Raw genomic sequence first — 19607 nt, 5'->3', positions numbered from 1 at the left:
TATTTTTCATTATCCTTCCATTGTGTCTTAGAAGTACACCCACAGTAACGACTGTAATGAAATTGAAAGACTTCTTTCGAATTTGTGTGAGGCTGTTAGTCACTAAGTACTTTGGGCAGTGTTTCCCCTAGGATGGAGTCATAGCAGCAGAAACGTATTGACATAGGTAATATACGTAAAAATTGCTTCAAATGTATTCAGTATTGTATGAACATGTTTGAATTGGGGGGTGGACGTCACATCCTCTAGGGGGGTCCGGGGGTATCCCCTCCTGGGAAGATTTGTTTGACCATTTTGAGGTAAAATGCTTCAATCTGGTGCACTTTGAGCACACAATTACTAGAGACCTGATCTAGGGGGTACAACTCTAAAACACCCATATGAAAAAGATCGGTTTACATTTTAATAATCAAATAAGTATATGAACATAACCAATAACCTACCATAGCCAATAACAAATAAATGTAACTTATTTTATTTTTGTTGTTCTTTCATATCTTATTTGACTTAGTCAACATTTATTTATTAAATGCATATTTTTGTATCTCTCCAACTTTAAACAATAGTTTTGGTTTACTGTCCTATTGTATACATTGGAATGATTTCAAACCTGTTTTTATCCTAAAAATGATAAAGGAGCGCCTTGGAAATATGTGTTTACATAATTTGTGGTCAAAACGTTTGAGACCCACTGAGATAACTTAGATTAAAATTAACTATCTAAACACTCAGTCCTTTACCTCACTGAGCCTCTCAGTCTGACAGGAGAGCTCTCCTCCACCCTGGTTGTAGAAACATCTACTTCTTATATCCGTTAGCGCAGCTAGCACCAGATTCTAATAACAACAGCGCCGGTACCGGTGCACCCTCGCTCGCTCTCTCGCTCCCACGCTCGCATTTTGGCTGTGAGCTGCGGGCGCCTGATAAGCCAACATCCCCCAATTTCATCACTTACAGCTCCCATCGTACAGGGCAAATGAAAAGTGTAACCGGGGTGAAAAGGGTGTTATATTTACTTAATTATGAATGTTGTTACATCAAGGCCGAAAATTAGGATGAGCACCAACGGTCAAAAATGTTTTTTCCCTCCCAGAGCTACCAGCGCAGCGCCCCCCAGATCTGGCGCCCTAGGCGACCGCCTATGTCGCCTATGCCAAAAATCGGCCCTGCCTAGTACATACAGTGGCAATGTCTCAAGATTTAGCAAAAATACACCTTTATTGAACATACAGTAACACAAATACTACAAATCCACATAACAAACAATCAAGAATGAAAAAGGGTCGCCACTTATTATTATTTTAATAAAAAATAAAAAAATAGTATTTTTGTCTTTTTGGGTACCTGGCTGGCGCCCCCTAGCAGCGGCGCGCATATTTCAGCAGCGGCGCTGCGCCGCCACTATTTGTATATAGGGGAAACACTGCTTTGGGCATGTGTGTATAATGACCTTCCTGTTATGTCTGTCATGTGTGATTCTTTAGCATAGATAATGTCTAAACTGTGGACATGAGTAAACCATTTCAACAAAATAGTCATTTTTAGGACTGATTCATTTGAAAAAGGGCTGAAGAGTTCGTAGTATCCAATATTGTCAAGACCAAGGTCCATTTGTGTAACTTTCTGGTGGATTCTTAGGCCTGACCTGCACTAGATATTCCTGTCACACTACTAACTTATTTCACACAAACTATTTACTTATTCAGAATTAAGTGTTATATTTTAGATTTTCAATATGAACTCAAAAGGTGCCTTACCTTCAGTTTTTGTTAGATCATAGGACTCTATGGCCTGATAATAATTTTCCTTTTTACATCCTGTCAAGTCTCAACATATCTGCAAGGCACTCCAGGACTGAAGAATGTAGCACTGCTTTGTGAGAGAACGTTTTAAAACAGGTACAGAAACAGGGCATGCAGTGAAGGCAGAATATTTTATTCACAGCACTAGGGATGCCAATTGAAATGTAGCAAAGTAGGCTCCTTGAGTTATTATTCAAATATTTTACCTAGCCCAAGTAAAATAACACATTTTTAAATGACTAGTAGTTTTCATAAAATGTGCTTTTTTGTTAAAGTCACAAGATGAAATGTAACAATAATTTCACCCCAGAAATCATGATATATTCTGCAGATAAAGACGCCAGTGAACCGTTACTTTGAGATATTGCATACATTTATTCATAGTTTATTTTAATTTGTATTGTTTTAGTCTATTTATTTTTCATTTTATATGTCTGTGACAATCGTGGCTTTGCAAAAACATTTCAATAGACTATAAACCTAACAAAATAGATTAGTTAAGACAGTGGCTCTGAATGTATTTTGTGTTAAGTAACAAAGAACCCCTTGATCAACAATAGTTTTGGCTTCCATCTAAAGAGACTTTGGTTGTTTAATATGATTTAAATCAGACTTACACAGTTTTCAACTCCAATTCAGTGGATAACCACTGAGGAAGTGAACCCTATGATCAGAGAAGTCGCTCTTGTGACTCTTATTCACATTTGACTCACTTCTATGATGACTTATTTTTATTTTTATATTATAATAAACAATTCCACATTTTTAAGAGGACCTCCTTAAACACACTCCCTGCTTTATAACCACTGATGTAGATTTCCAGAGCGTGAGCTGGGTCTGGGTGTTCCCTCTCCCCTCTGAGTGCAATATGCACTGGATTTCAGGCCAGTGCTGTGAGCTCAGCATTCATAGGTCAGATGGTTATAGTGGTATCACTTCGAGACAGAGAATCAATACCGAACTAACTGGCCAGGCTGGAACAACTGGAGAGCTCTAGGTTAGAGGCACGCTCTGCTCAGCGGTGGTGCTCCTCTTGATTTATTGCAGTTGTTAAGGAGAGAATTGAGTCAGAAGGTTTTCATTTAATGGCATACAAGTCTGTGGACGTACTCTAATGCTGCACTTGACCTTCAGTTCCTGATAGGAATCAAAGAGTGGAATTAACTACTGTAGTGGCCTAGGAGCTTATCTGCTCCTGTACCCTCTAATCACAGTAAATATCTTGTGTTTTCTGAGGTGACGTATAATCATGGAGGCTTGGGACTGAATAAAGAATATAAGAAGTGGGGCTATGTTTTTGGCTAAATAAATATGAGGAGGTGTGTCAGTGTGTGTCAGTCTGTCCCGGCAAATGTTTTATCATAGCTCTGCATCTCCACCTGGTGGAGGAAGTCCCTATTCGCATGGATTTAAATTCAGTCCCAGCAAGCAAATGTAAAAGTTGTCACAAGCGAGTCCCATGATCATTTCATGGTTTCAGGTGCTGAGCAATTTCTTGCTTGAGTGGACAGTACAGAGTAATAAACCCAACCATAGTGAAACAGAGTACTTCACTGATTGTATACTTAAATGGCTAAGTTATATAAGCTACCTGGTCACAGGTTCAAACCCCACTGCAGTCAGCACCTGGGCAAGACACTTCACCCCAAATTGCTCCTGTGGGGATTGCCCACAGTATTGCGTATGTAAGTCGCTTTGGATAAAAGCATCTAACAAGTAACATGTAATGTAATGTAATCTATAGTAAGTAAGTGTATATATGTGCATTATGTACATGTGTGTCTGTCCTTCAGCAGAGCAGTCACAACTCCTTTTCCTCCCAGCATGCATTATCTAATCAGATAAGTCTACTTCACATTTTCTGCATAATAATACCACAGCAGCAGTATTTCAGGTCTGTCCACGGTAGAGTCTTAGCTTCTGCATGATGTTGTCAACTCTTCCTTCCTCTTGTTGTCCTGGTGGCAGATCAGATAGTGCTGAGTGCACCGGACAAAACAACTCTCATCCTGTGTCGCTGTCGATACTGCCCTGCACTGTCCTGTCCTTTTAACATGTCTGCCGCCAGCAAAGGGGTCAGGCAAGCCGGCATGTTAGGTTAAAGGAAAAGAGAGGATGTCCTTAGAAGAAGCACCTCTTCCTCTCTGAATCAATGGCGGGGGAAGGAAGCGATGTAACAGGGCTATGCGTCACACAAAAAGGTTCAAAAGACCATTCAATTGGTGAAAAATATGGGCCTTACATCTATTTGTACATTTTATAATTCATTTTAAGGGCTGGAACTGGTTTGGTGTAGCTGCCAAATGGGTTGAAGTGATTACATTCTGCCATCTACTGGATGAATGTTAATACAGCATTATGTTGACGAGGTGAGAAATCAGCACAACTTGTTTATTGATTTCTTGGTCTCTGTTCTGTATCTTTTTGTGTTTTGGGGTGGTCATAAATGGCTTATAATTTTTCTTAGATTTGGATTATGGAGCTTTGTTTTCAAGCAACAATCTCAAACATTCAACTGGTTCAGCTTTTTAAATGTTTGGAAGATAATTGCTTTACTTTATCTTACGTGACAGCAAACTTAATATTTCAGTTTTTGGAATTGTTGTTGATTCAAAAAAGGCAAATATAAATAATATTGTTTTGGATCTGGGAAATAACTAAGGACATTTTTCACTAAATCCACTGCATAATCCATTCATTTCATAAATAATTTAGCAGAAAATAGATAATAAAACTAATTGGCATTTGCAGGCCTATTTATCTTTTAATTAATGATAATAATAGATCTAACCTCTATTTTCTTCCCTTCCTGCTGTGCGATGGGGGGCACATTTGGTATTCTCTCCTGGCAGCACAGATTTAAATCATTCCCAACATTTGTGCATGCAATTACTTCAGTCCTAACCCAATCTATCCATCATCTAATACTCAAACACACATACACACACTTCAGAAGACAGAGAAAGCCAGAGAAAGATAAAACGAGCTGCTCTATGTGCCTCAAGAGAACCCCACCTTTGAAGCAGAAAAGGTCTGAGAAACATGTCTGCATCACAATCAGCCTCTTTCTCAGCAGCCACAGTGATGTCTCAGCACTGAGGCGCACCTGTCTGGGACCGGCCGATGCTTATGAAACCTATCTGTTCACTCTAAATCCGACCAACACTAACCCTGGGTGGTTTCCCCCTGTCAATAGCCCTATTTGTATTTCATAAACTTCATGAAAATGAATTGTCAGCAGTCTGAAAGATTGAGCTGTGTATCATCACACGCTAGAAAAATATCCTCTTGTCTTACTCTGACTGTTGACAGCCCGAGGCAAGGCTTCAACCAAAGTTTCCTCTCTAAAAGAAACTGCCACTCAGCAGTTTGACAAAATGAATGAATGATCAAGCTGCTTTTCATCAACTCCAGTCTCCTGCCATTTTCTCTCATTTTATTCATGCACATCTTTACCAGAGGCTCACTTTTCAGAAATGTCAATAGTTTGTGAAAGTCGTCATGTATGTGTGTATATGTGTGTGTGTGTGTGTCGTGCTCTTTCCCAGCAGTCCATCCATCCAGTCTGATTAACTCCTCATGTGTCCCGTTGCCTGCGGCGATTAATTAATGATCCATTTGCTTAATTGCGAAGAGCCAGCAGGACAAAGAAAAAGGCAACAGAGTGAACACTGGGATTGATGTTTGTGAGAGGATTTTGTCGTAAGGGAGAGAGCAGGTATGAGTGCAACATGTCTTTAGTGAGCACAAATCCTACAGTGCGAGCAGCAAATAGGCTTCATGATGCTGTGTCCCGCTTGTCTTTTCCTGCTGGCCTTGTCTTTTTTTTCGATGAAGTTTTGCACTTGAGTGTCTCTCTCCATCCATTGTGCGTGTGGTTTATGTTTGTCTAAAGTGACACAACAGAAGCTTCAGGTTTTTCTCTTTCTGTGTCATTCTGCTGAATTTGCGTTCCTGGACGCAGCACACATTGTCCACAGTCACCCGTTCACTCGGACCATCTGTCACAGCCTGCTTAGGCTTCCCTACACAGTTTGTCCACAAGCTGTGGCTGCCATTTGGTTAGGCAACAAAAGTCCCTCGAAGGTTTGTCCTAATTTCTGTACACCAAGGGTCAGTGCTAGGACATGGCACTACTTCAGCAGCATTTTTTAAAGAGATACATTCCAAAAAATTGATTGGATTTGATGCAGATAGAAAGTATCTAGATATTTTACCCGGGTATGACCATTAAGAGATGTTTGTTCTTTTTATCCTGTTCCTCTTTGTATTTATGTAGGCCTCATATTGTTATTGTTATTTGTAAATTATGTAATTCATCACAAAATAAGGAAATAATAAATAGAAAGGGTATTTATAACTTTCTTTATTTAACACTTTGATGAGTAGAAACTAGGCAGATATCATTTTTTTAAAGACTCATTAATTGTAATTCTTGATCCGTGTAAAAATACTTATTACAAGTAGACTATGGTAATGGTAAGGATTTGTGATGAAATAATGAGCACGATCTTCAGAGTAAAACTGAACTGTAAACTCAGGTAAATCATGTTGTTATTTTGAGTCGTATAAATGATATAGACTAGTGTGTAGCAGTCTGAAATCTTAAAATAATCGGACTCAATGAGCAGTCCCCTAGTTTAGCAGGTGCCGGTGTGAGACATCTCCCCAGTCTGTTTCCTTGTTCGTCTCTTCGTGTATTCTGTTTCGGCCATGTGTTTCCTTTAGCAATACCAGCTTATACTGCATTCATATTCATGCCAAGTCCCCCTGCCTGGGTGGGTTGTGTCCTCAGACTTAAGTTGGTATACACAGCAGATGCTTTCACGTTATCTGGAAACTGAATGGAAAAGAGAAGGGGGAGGGGGATACGATGATGGGGGAGGAATGGAAGGAGTCTGTAGGTGTTGAATCTAGAAGTCGGGTCCACACAGAAGGGCAATTTAGATGTTAATGAGACTGATATACCAAATATGAACCAATTTCTGAAGAGCGCTGGCTCCACTGTAGAGGATATTAGGGTTAATCACATGTATAGGATCATTATACAAATAGCCTCATTTACAAACCACCTAATATGTGCTGCAGTGTTGAGTGAGTGTATGTCACTGGGGTTATGTGTGGGCATTAGGTTTCATAGTGCAGATATTCACTGTTGCATTTGTACATTGTGCATATTGTCTGCATCTCAGTCTGGTACGAGAACTGCACGGTCAAGGACCAGAAATCACTGCAGAGGCTGGTGAAGATCGCACATCGCATCATCAAGATGCCACTCACCTCCATAGACGGTCCCTACACACGGCGGTGTGCGCGTTGAAGCTTCAACGCTTCTGCCCATTCACTTTGAATGGGATGACGTCGCTTTGCTCCCGTTGCTCGCTTCAAAAGTAGAGCAATGTTCTACTTTTGAAGCTTCGACGGAAGCGTCAGCCAATCGAATCATATGCCAGTACAAGCTCTAGCCAATCAAACCGCGTGCTTGTGTGTCCGGGGTGAGAGATTCATGTGATTGGTTGTTGGTCGAGCTTCAGACACGCCCGCCGGCAAGTTTCAACGTTTCTGCCCATTCACTTTGAATGGGGTGATGTCACGCTTTGCCGAATTGCATTGTGGGAAAGCTTTGCTTCAAAAGTAGAGCAATGTTCTACTTTTGAAGCTTTGACGGAAGCGTCAGCTAATCAAATCCCGTTTATGCAAATCAGCAAATGGAGGACAAAATCATTGTAGCGGTAGGGAATCACCCGGTGTTGTATGACCAGTCCCTGTTCACCTACCGGGATACAAACCGGAGGAGCCAGGCATGGAGGGAGGTGGCAGAGACAGTGGGTGAAACTGGTAGGTTTTCGCCTGTTTGGGGAGTTTATATCCAGTGTACTTCGTTTGAATGGACAGCTAGCAGGCATAGACAGTATATTTAGCCAGCATGGAATGTTGCATAAAATAGCACCATAGACATTAATGTCATAAATGTTCATCATATAAAGTGGACATGTAAAACCTTTTATGCAATTTTGATTGGTTGTTGGTCGTGTTGGTCGTGTTAACTCCCCAAGCTTCACACACGCCCACCGCCAAGCTTCAACGCACGCCGCCGTTTGTAGGGGCCGTCACGCAGCGTCCACACGGCGGCGTGCGTTGAAGCTTGCCGGCGGGCATGTCTGAAGCTCAACCAACAACCAATCACATGAATCTCCCGCCCCGGACACACAAGCACGCGGTTGATTGGCTAGAGCTTGTACTGGCATAGGATTTGATTGGCTGACGCTTCTGCCGAAGCTTCAAAAGTTGAACATTGCTCAACTCGACACCAACGCACAACCCACTGTACCACACGCCACCATTCTTCAAATTTCCACACACTGCCAGGGAATGTTACCTTAGGTGCATTCACACTGCAGTACTTTTCCCACAAAGGTTAATGAGAACATAGTTCATGATGTTTAGTCTCTCTTTAGTTCTCATGTACAGATCGCGTTCACACCGGAATAAGTTCCTGGGGGTGGATTAGGCAAATCAAGCCGCCGACGTCACTTGTTCTTCTTCTGCTTTGGGTTTACTGGCAGGCCGCAAAAACAACTTCACGGCGTATACTGCCACCCGAAGTCCCCGGCCGGACGTCCCCGGAGTTGGGGACTGGCTTCGGTAGAAGCTGAAGCCTTCCGAGTAAATCGCCAGAACGCCAACACCTCCTCATCTCCACCGCTCCCATGTTTCCTTTTGTGTTGCCATAAGTTAGTCTCTCTCAGTTTCTGCGCTGGGCTAATGCTAATAATGCTAATGCGAGGATAATAAAATGGCGGCTTCACAAAACTTTTTGGGAGTTTAACGGGGCGAGGTTTGCAATCCGCCCAGCCAATCAGACATAGGAACCTTTTTCTCCCACGAAAGTACCTGCTCTCTAGCAGGGATGGAAAAGGGGGTACAAAAGGTTCTAATGGACAAATTTGAGTTCCGGCTCTTTTTGGTGTGAACGCGACATTTCAGAACTGTATCAGAACTAAAGTGGGAAAAGTACTGCGGTGTGAACGCGCCTCTTGTTATGAACAAGGTGGTGTGCTTAAAATTCTATTAATTGGAAAACGGTAAGCCCTGCAGATCTACTATTATAGAAATGTGCATATTCATAACCCAAATCTCAGTTTTTGTTATATACAGTAAGACAGATGTGGCCCTTTCTGGAATCTGTGCATTTTTAATGCTAGCTAAGATTTTCTGTTCACTTGCTAATAATGTCTCTCTTTATTTTTGCTCCACTTCTATATCTTCAGATGGAAACATTATCTACGCATTGCTTCCTTGTGACCTTAACTTTTATGCAGTGCAGCACCGTTTTACACGCACTGGCAATCAGATAAGCCTCAGGCAGGAAACCCAGATCTGAGATAAGATTCTGATTGTATAATTCTAGGAGAGATTTATTTGTTCTTAACTTGAACGTTAAGACACTGCTAACGGTGCCAATAAGATGACCTAACAGGAGGATATCTACCGACTGCTGAGTTAAATCACTGTCAACATAAATAATTAAAAAAAGTTTTTAAGGGCTACTAATTATAGCTTGTGAGTTTGCAAATTAAGGGAAATCTGATTCTGACTACAAAAACAAACAACCCTTACAAATGGAACGTACAAGAATGTAACTAATATGTTATTGTTCCATGGCTTCTATTTATTGTTTTTTCTTTGGGTCTCATTTAACTTAATGTCTAGGCGGTTTGATGCTCTTTAAGTTCTAGCTGCCAAATGCACGCAATGCATTTTCCTTTGTAAGAGAAGACAAAAGGTGTTGTTGTTGCTGGATGAGAATAGAAAGCTTTGTCCCGACCTTCTATATGCGCAGGAATGAGTTACATCTCAGTGAAGCTTCCTTTGTCAGAGCAATGGGAAAGCTGGTCTGTGTCTGAGCTGAGGCCTGAGAAGGGGGAGGGAAATAGATACGAGGTCCTGGCTCCAGGTAGGGTCATCTCGAACACCATGTGACGTTGCGTAAACAAAGAGGATCTAGGCCTCAGGCTAGAAGAGGATTGTTACACCGATGAGGGGGGGAGAGAGAGACATAGAGAATCACTTAACAAAGTTTGTTTGTGTTCACCCTCTCCAAACTGCAGCCCAGCTCTTTGTGAAAGTTTGTGTGGTCTAGACTGAGCTGGGATTTGTGGTTGAGGTGAGGTTAGGATGCCACCAGGGGAATGTAATACTTGCTCACTGTCGGAAGAAGTGACATCATTTTCTTATAAGGGAACTTTTATAGATGGTTTATTAGTTAATGATAGATGTTCCTATATTTGTTCTTAAAATACATTAAATGATAACAACTCTAGGGTTGCCAGGTTGTTAAGAAGAACAAAAATTGTGGTTTAATCATTAAGAATGATCACCTCTTTTGCTAAATACTGCAGAGCATGTGGTCCACACTCCATTTATTAACAACAAATTAACATTTACTACTGCAGACGTGATGAATTGTAGGTAGGCCAAAGACATGATGGCTTTTTAGAAAATGAGAAACCATCATATCTTCAGTTTTAAATGTCAACAGATTGTTCATAAAGGGATTTTTGTCTGGATGCTGTACAGCCCTTTTCGAGAAGGTAAAATCAGAGGATTCTGAATGAAAAAAGACCCTTCATTTGGGGAAATTGATTGAGTTAATAAGAGGATCGATACCCTTCTGATATCCGCTCGTTACACAGAAAGCTACAGCCTGCCTCTTTCCAATTGTACATTCTGAACAGGAAGTTTCAGCTTGATTTACATTCCCCCTTGTCAAATAGCAAATTGTTTTTTTATTACACTGCAGTTTTTGCTCCTTATATTAAACAAAGACAATTGAGTATATTTTGTTGGATAGTTAGATTTAGATGTGCTAGCAGACTGTTAAAGCCAACCAGGCATGGCTCCGTTTCCTGTCTCTATGCTAAGCTAAGCTAACTGGCTGCTGGATCAAGCGTCATATTCATACTAAATACTTAAGAATGGTGTCAATCTTCTCATGTAAGTGTCTGTCAAAGATTAAATAATGTACTAAAATGTCAAATCACACATTTTAAGGGGATGTCAATGCAAGTCTCATACTGAAGGTGAATAAAAAAGTATTTATTAACCATTATCAATGCCATAACTTTTATACCTAGAAAGTAACACTGGCTTGTATTGGACAGGAGCAACATTTAAACACACAAAACAACCACACTCAAACATTCACATTCCTCTCTTGAAGCTCCTTGTAAATACATTTAATTTACAGCCACTGAGGACGGTTCCTTGGAGTCGGGCACTGCAAGCTCAACTAAATCACCTTGGACTCCAACAACAGCTCTAACAGCAGGATGGTCGTCGAGTAACTGCTTGGAATACAAGTTCAATGACAGGGGAGCAAGACAAAAAAGGGAGAAAGAGAGATGGATAACCAGATGGGGGTGGGATACACTTACTTCACCTTCATGCATGAATACACACACTCGCATACACACTCAGTGCTGAATCTTATATGCAGCCTGAGGGACTCAGTCAGAATCAGCGAGGTCCCCCGCACAGAAATAGTCACCATGGCTCTCCAAGCCTCTTGATTACTTCTTTAGATCCCAGCAGGTGAAGGACAATATTTTTCTGGCATTGTATGAGGAACCGAGTTTCTACCCATAGGCATACCTCACATTTGCATTTGTTTCTTTGGTTTCACTTAAACCCCTAAGAGACTATAGTATATGGATTCATTATGCATATTTTGATTTGGAAACCTTTTCCTTCAGGATATATCTACGTTGATCTGCTTTAATTATGTGTGTGTGTGTGTGTGTGTGTGTGTGTACCTGTAAATGTGTGAACCAGTGTTCCCGACTGGCCATGTGAAGTGATGTGTGATGCTGGAAACTGCAGGCTATGACGGGATATTTTCCTTAGGAGTGACTGGGCCAACGCGTCATTCTCTTCAGGCTTTTATTTCCTTGCCCTACAAGTCTGATTGTCCGTGTGTGTGATGTATCATGTGTGTTTGTTCAAGTGTGCAGGACTTCCTTGTTGTATCATGTGTGTGTGTTTGTGTGGAGCGACAAGAAATGGGCCTGTCAGAAGTGAATGATCAGACTAATCAGTTGGAACACAGCAGAGAGTGGAATTAAGACGTACTGGAGAGAGAAAGCCCAAATATAGCCAGGGTCAACACGGTGTGTGTGTGTGTGTGTGTGTGTGTGTGTGTGTGTGTGTGTGTGTGTGTGTGTGTGTGTGTGTGTGTGTGTGTGTGTGTGTGTGTGTGTGTGTGTGTGTGTGTACTGTACACCTAGTCTTGTGATGTCCCATGATAGACCTTTTTTCACACTGTAATTACTTTAAAGTGTTATGACGTGGTAGGAGTGTCAGAAAAGTCCATCGTCCACATCACTAAACCTTCTTTTCTTTGTCTTGTCAGGTGGGAGTCTGAAGGTACAACTGCACAAACACATGTACACACATACACATCAACAACATTTACACTGACATCCATTATTATCTCCCTTTTCAATTGGACAGCCCCTTTGATCCCCTTGCCATTTAACAAGCAAGACAAACCCTTTTACCGGCAGGGCCTAATTGCATTAACTGTTAAGGAGAAAGAGTTGTTTTGGAATAAAGCATGACACGTTGTTTACCTCCCATAACAATCAACCCATTTAACGTAAATGAACCTTACAAGCCCCTAATGGATAGATCATCAGCAGAGGAGACAACAGCCTGTGTTTATCTCCGCAATCTATCCATTTAGGTAACCAATCACTCAGAGATGTACAATCTCTCACTCTTTTGCCTTGACAAATATTGATGTGGCTTTGGTTTGTAATGTGCCAGGATCAAAACAATCATCAATATTAATGGCCACTCTATTTGGAGATATTGCTCACATTCATTATCATCCATTAATGTTTGTTTACATAATTTGATTGGACCTCCACAAAGGCATATCATGCCCTCCTCGACATTGCATATGAATCCTGAACATTTGGAGGCTTATCGCATTGAAAGTCAAACATACCCCCTGAAATTTAGCCTTATTAGCTGCTATTTCCAATCAGTGGCATGCTACAGAGATCCTCATGGCACCACCAGGGCTAACCTTTATCATATTTCACATCATGTTGTTATCATTCACCTCATTAAACTTCCAATCAGACTTGCACAGCATTGCCAAACGGTGGGAATGCATTTTTTCTTTTCTCCTCTTTCCTCTAAAGATTGTTAGTTTTCCTCTTTGTTATCCTCATCGCTCGTGTTCCTCCCTCCCTTCTTCTATCGCGGCTGTCTCTCTTGAGCTGCTCTAATTAAACACGGGGTCGTGGTGGTACAGAGTCTTACAGCCGAGCAGAGCAGAAAGGCTTTAATTCCAGCTCTCAGGATGGAACTCTGACACACAATGGCCCTGCCATCCTCTCTGCCCCCCCATAGATTCCCAACTGAAAGCCCTCTCCTCAGGCAGCTTTTTAATAGGCCTCCCCTCACCCAGCACACACACACACACACGTAATACACATATAAACACACATGCATAAGACACGCAAACACACATGTACCCACGCAGCAATAGCACAGACACACACTTGAGCCATTGGCCCCCCGTGTGTGTCTGTCACTTGTTCTCTGGCTCACACTGCTTTGGGCTTTTTTAAGTGCTCCTAAGGCCAGTAGACAGCCTTTTTACTTTCCACATCATGCAGAGGCACCACTGCTAAGCTAGGCCTAGTGCTCTGACCAGCCAGTCCTGTAAGAGCAGCACTCAAAGGCAGACTTTCGAGTACTCGTGGTTTTGGCCATTTTCTCCACATGATGTAGATTTTAAAAGCACTTCATGCATTTGGATTTAGCGTGAAAATGTATTGTGAAAGCAGGGTGTCTTTGACTGGATACAGTTTGGCAAATGTGTTTTTTGTTTTTGACAGAAAAGGAAATCTCGAAGTAGATTTGACATTTGCCAACAACCACCAACATTTTAATAATTCCAATTTGGCTTAAATTTGCTATATATATTTAAACAATTTCTCAAATTGGGATCAATAAAGTACCATCTTATCTTAGCTTGGATTGAGTTGATCGGCTTTTAGTCCAAAAACATTAGCTATAGAGTATTTTTGAATTTTTCATAAAAAATAAATAAATCTGGCGATAATTTTTATGTAATTGTCTACAAATCCCTCCAACAAAATCAACAATGAATTGATCTTAATAAGTGTGCGAAGTAGACCTCCTTTGTTAAATTATAAAACACATAATCGAGCTACACAATGGCAGCGTGTTTCTTTGTTAACATGAACATAAGCTCTTTCATTTGTTTTTTGTATATCCTGCTGTAATTGTAAAGACTAGTACACCAAAACGTATTTTAATCTGCATCTGAAAATAGTCCCCAACATATGCACTACACCACCAAATCCTTCAAGGAATACTTTACCTTCTATACGTATAATAAAAGCTTTTTCTTTGGCTATATTTAGAGAGGTGAACCTGGCAGAAAGCTGCTTTTAGGTTATGTGTGGGTATGTGCTGTTGAGGATGGGGGTGGCGTTAAGCCGTCTCCTGTAAGTCCAGGATATTGGATCGTTGTGGATGTGTTTTTGCCCTGAATGATAATTCTGCCTGTTGGAAAGACTAGAGGTTGTTGTGCAACATCTTGGCACTCGTCTCTTCCCTCCTTTCCGTGCCATCTTATCCCCTACATCACTCTCTGTCCTCGCTCCTCTCTTTCCTTCCAGCTATCCTCCTGCAGTCCTTCGCTCTTCTTGAGACTGGAGAATGCCCGTAGCAACACAAAGAGACGGTGTTCAATAAGGATGGGAAGAGTCAGAGGGAGCTCATCTGCTCAGTGTGACGCCCATTACGTATTGATCTGGACTCTGTGTGGAGCAGCGAGGGCACGTTTGTGTTTTCTATCTATATAGATGAAAAAGCAACAGGAGGACGTTTCTGGCTTTGTATTGGCCTCGGTGTGTTGATCTGATTCCTTCTCACTGATAAACAAGGGTGGTTGGAGGATGGCTTTGGAGTAGAGGCAGAAAATCAGTCCGCTGATACAGCAGACCTCTCGTAGAATCTGTCTCTGCTGATGGGTATAGACTATAAGCCCATTGATCTGAAGGGAGAATTAATTTGCTCTGGCACTAATGCGGGAGGGAGCTAACTTCATGTTGTTAGCCAACGTCAGATCCAAGCTATGTTCAATTAAGCCCGGTAACAAAAGCAGAGTGCTGCACTTACAACTGCCCCACAACATCTGATCCATGGGACAGAGCCATATTGTTTTTTGTTTTGTTGTGTTCATGTGAAGTGGCCTGTCTTTGCACAGGTGTGCTCTGATCAGTGATTCATGTCTGATTTGATCTAAAAGATCTCTTTGTGAAGAAATATTGCTGCACATGGCGCAAGCTTTTGTTTGAATTATTACTTCATTGTGCCTGAGGGTAGGTCTACAACTCCAAAGGCTGTTTCTGTGTGTCTGTATGTATTTGTGCATCAGGGGCTTTCCCAGGCTCAGGGTTTGAGCAGGTGGTGAGGGCCCCCTCGGCTGTGATGCGTATGTTCGCGTCAACCTTCGGGGAAAGGGTGTGTGTCGGGGTGTGTCTTAGGGTGAGTGTCTGGGAACATGTGATTTCCTTATGACAAAGCACTGTAATAGCAGGCTAGGCGTTAGTCATAAAGCAATTGGGATAATCCACTGGTTTACCAACAAAGCTCCCAGAACACCCACACTGTAAACGGCCTGAGTCAGGCTTCACAAGGGCATTGTTAAAGAGAGTGGAAAGAAACAAATAAGTGGAGAGAAATACAGTTGCTCACTTCGACCTAGACAATGCTGGTTGGTGTTATGGAACTAGCAGATGGACACTTTTCTGAGATAATCTTTAACCTAAATACGTATGTGATGCCCTCGCTACAAGAGTTTACAGTCAGGTGTTTACAGTCTCAGTAAGTGAATATGCGCTTAATGGGTTTGCTGCAACTTGCCCCACTCTCCCACCCCTTCTCCAAAACACTTTTTTTGAACACACACACACACAAACACACAGTCTGGTAACCAGATGAAACCTGACAGATAAGCATCTTTACTTGCAGGTGCTGGAGCAAGGCCTGTGCATCTTAAAGAAGCACATTGGACAGATACAAAAATTAGCATCACTTTTGGGATGGATGGAATGAATACTCTTATTTTATGTAACAGCAAGCTCCTATTTACTTTAGTGCTTGTACTTACCTTAGCTTACTTGCTAACATGTTACATTCCACCACTGGCTATCTGAACAACCTGCTAATGGCCAGATTTTACCCTTTGATGTTTTGTCACCAGGATATCTTTATTAACGTTGATTGCTTTTGTCTTTTTAATATTTACTGTTGTGAAACAGCCTACAAACCCACTATGTTAATGATTTATGTTCATTAAAGTTAATGATTGAAAGGCTAGACAAGCTAAATGTACACTGCCTTCTATTTTGTATATTTATATTGTGTATTCAATATATATATTCTATAATAGGTATACAGGACTGTCTCAGAAAATTAGAATATTGTGATAAAGTTCTTTATTTTCTGTAATGCAATTAAAAAAACAAAAATGTCATACATTCTGGATTCATTACAAATCAACTGAAATATTGCAAGCCTTTTATTATTTTAATATTGCTGATTATGGCATACAGCTTAAGAAAACTCAAATATCCTATCTCTAAATATTAGAATATCATGAAAAAGTATACTAGTAGGGTGTTCAACGAATCACTTGAATCGTCTAATTAACTCGAAACACCTGCAAGGGTTTCCTGAGCCTTGAAAAACACTCAGCTTGGTTCAGTAAACTAAATCACAAGTATGGGGAAGACTGCTGATCTGACTGCTGTCCAGAGGACCGTCATTGACACCCTCCATCAGGAGGGTAAGACACAAAAAGAAATTTCTCAAAGAGCAAGCTGTTCACAGAGTGCAGTTTCAAAGCACATCCACAAAAAGTCTGTTGGAAGGGGGAAATGTGGCAGGAAACGCTGCACAACCAAGAGAGATGACCGCAGCCTTAACAGCATTGTGAAGAAGAGTCGCTTCCAGAATTTGGGGGAGCTTCAAAGACAGTGGACTGAAGCTGGAGTCCAGGTATCAAAAGTCACTGTTCACAGACGTGTCCGGGAAATGGGCTACAATAGCCGTATTCCCATGGTCAAGCCACTTCTGAACTCAAGACAACGGAAGAGGCGTCTGACTTGGGCTAAGGAAAAGAAGCACTGGACAGTTGCACAGTGGTCCAAAGTCCTCTTTTCAGACGAAAGCAAGTTTTGTATTTCATTTGGAAGTCAAGGCGCCAGAGTCTGGAGAAAGGCTGGAGAGGAGCAAAATCCAAGTTGCTTGAAATCCAGTGTGAAGTTCCCACAGTCAGCGATGGTTTGGGGAGCCATGTCAGCTGCTGGTGTTGGTCCACTGTGTTTCATCAAGCCCAGAGTAAATGCAGCTGTGTACCAAGAGATTTTAGAGCACTACATGCTTCCGTCTGCTGAAAAGCTCTATGGAGATGAGGAATTCATTTTCCAGCATGATCTGGCACCTGCCCACAGTGCCAAAACCACCAGTAACTGGTGTACTGACCATGGCATTACTGTCCTCGATTGGCCTGCAAATTCCCCTGACCTGAACCCCATAGAGAATATGTGGGGTATTGTGAAGAAGAAGCTGAAAGACACCAGACCCAACAATGCTAATGAGCTAAAGGCCGCTATTGAAGCATCCTGGGCATCCATAACACCTCAGCAATGCCACAGGCTGATTGCCTCCATGCAACGCCGCATTGATGCAGTAATCCGTGCAAAAGGATTCCCAACCAAGTACTGAGTGCATTAATGGACATTTTCAAATGTTTGATTGTGTTTTGCTGTTATAAATCTTTTTTTTTTACTTGGTCTGAGGAACTATTCTAATTTTTTGAGATAGGATTTTTGAGTTTTCTTAAGCTGTATGCCATAATCAGCAATATTAAAATAATAAAAGGCTTGCAATATTTCAGTTGATTTGTAATGAATCCAGAATGTATGACATTTTTGTTTTTTTAATTGCATTACAGAAAATAAAGAACTTTATCACAATATTCTAATTTTCTGAGACAGTCCTGGATATCCTTCATTATTGATTATGTATATTACCACAATTTTTGTATTTTTTGTTTATCTTCTACTGCATATATGTATATCTTTATTCTTTTAATTTTAATTTTAATATAATTCATGTGCAATGTCTCATCTATGCTGCTGTGACCAAAACATTTCCCAAATTGGGATCAATATCTCAACATCTAATTATTAATAATAACTAGCTGGCAGAAGGAAGATTTTATATTGATGAAAGTGGTGAGTTCAAGTGCTGGTGAGAAACAGAACATAAAACATTCATCATTCTAATAGTGCACAACATGGCAACTGAATTACCGTAATGAAGAGAAAACATCAGGAAAGACAAAAAGCAACACCATTAATGCTATATTTGTATTAGACTTTTTTCTGGACCCTATTGCTTTTTAGAAATCTTTGCCTTTGTGGACTTATTATGAAATGATATCAATGTCTTCCATATTCCCCATTACAATAATGTCTCATGATAAAACACAGGTGGCGGTGCTAATTAAAGCATAGAAAGAGGTTATTATGTCATTTTCCAGAGGTTATCTTGGAGCACAGCAGCAATTTACCTCAGGGAAATCTAAGGAGCCATTATATAATATACCAATGAATTAAAATCTCTGCGGCCCAGTTCTCTCCCTCCTGCCATCTCGCTCACTGTCTCTCTATGTTGTGTCAGAGCCGTTGATTTGTAGAGCTTGGCTGAAGAGAGAGCTGGGAAAAGTCCCTTAACTGAACTCTGTGCTTTTTGTCTCTCCATTAATCTGTTTTGTTTAGAGTTTATCCACATCCAAATGTCTTTTTCTACTCAAAGGCTACAAGTCCCTTCCTGCCGGCACTTCTATTCCTCATATTTCAACGATCCCTTTCTCTTCCTTGCTTTTGCTTGCCTGCCTTTTAAGTCATTTTTCAAAGCAATTTTGCCATTAATTAACTGTCAATGTAAGGGTGAGTGTGCAACTGTAAAAGTATCCTACAAAACGTATTTTCAATCCAACTCAGAAGTGTTGGCTCCTTCCCTGTCATTTAATTCTGCTTTCAAATGAAGCATTACCCAGACACAAATTCGAATGCATCATAGAGGGCATATGAACTTACTAAAGCACTCCCAAAAAACTCTCAAGTACCTTTGCATGACCGAGGCTTGTAGATGTAATTGTTGGTTTCACCGCTGGGCTTTTAAGAAATAAGGTCAGGAAAGAGTAGAGAAGAATGATTTTCAGTCTAAACGCCATTCATGCATTTCCCAATAGGTCTTGCAGAGAAAGCCAGTAAGCAGATAAATAGACCAAATTACTTTGTACATGTGTTGTTATGAACTATCTGAAGTGTTTATGTGGGCTTTTCTCTATTCTCTGCTTGAGAGTTTCTGTTTCAGAGCAGATTTGAATTTGTTCTTTGAAGCTATTTACTTTCATCTTCCTGCATCTAAATGTGTGACCTTGCTGTGTCCCACTAAGCCTAACTAAGAGACGTTGTGTTTTTTAAGCATCTGTTTTCTCTTTCCCTCGTGAACTGAAATTAAAGCACACATGTGCATTGTGCACGGACATACGGAAACATAGACACACACAGAACTGGAAGACAACAAACGCATGCTTTTTGTCCGGTAACAGTTGGTGGTGGTAATGAGAGTTAAGTGTGTCCAGGCGGATGCACAAGTGAATGAAACGGCTACAGAATCACT

Source organism: Notothenia rossii, assembly GCF_949606895.1.
Source record: "Notothenia rossii genome assembly, chromosome: 2".
Classification (NCBI taxonomy): domain Eukaryota; kingdom Metazoa; phylum Chordata; class Actinopteri; order Perciformes; family Nototheniidae; genus Notothenia; species Notothenia rossii.
Note: the sequence above shows the minus strand (reverse complement) of the source record.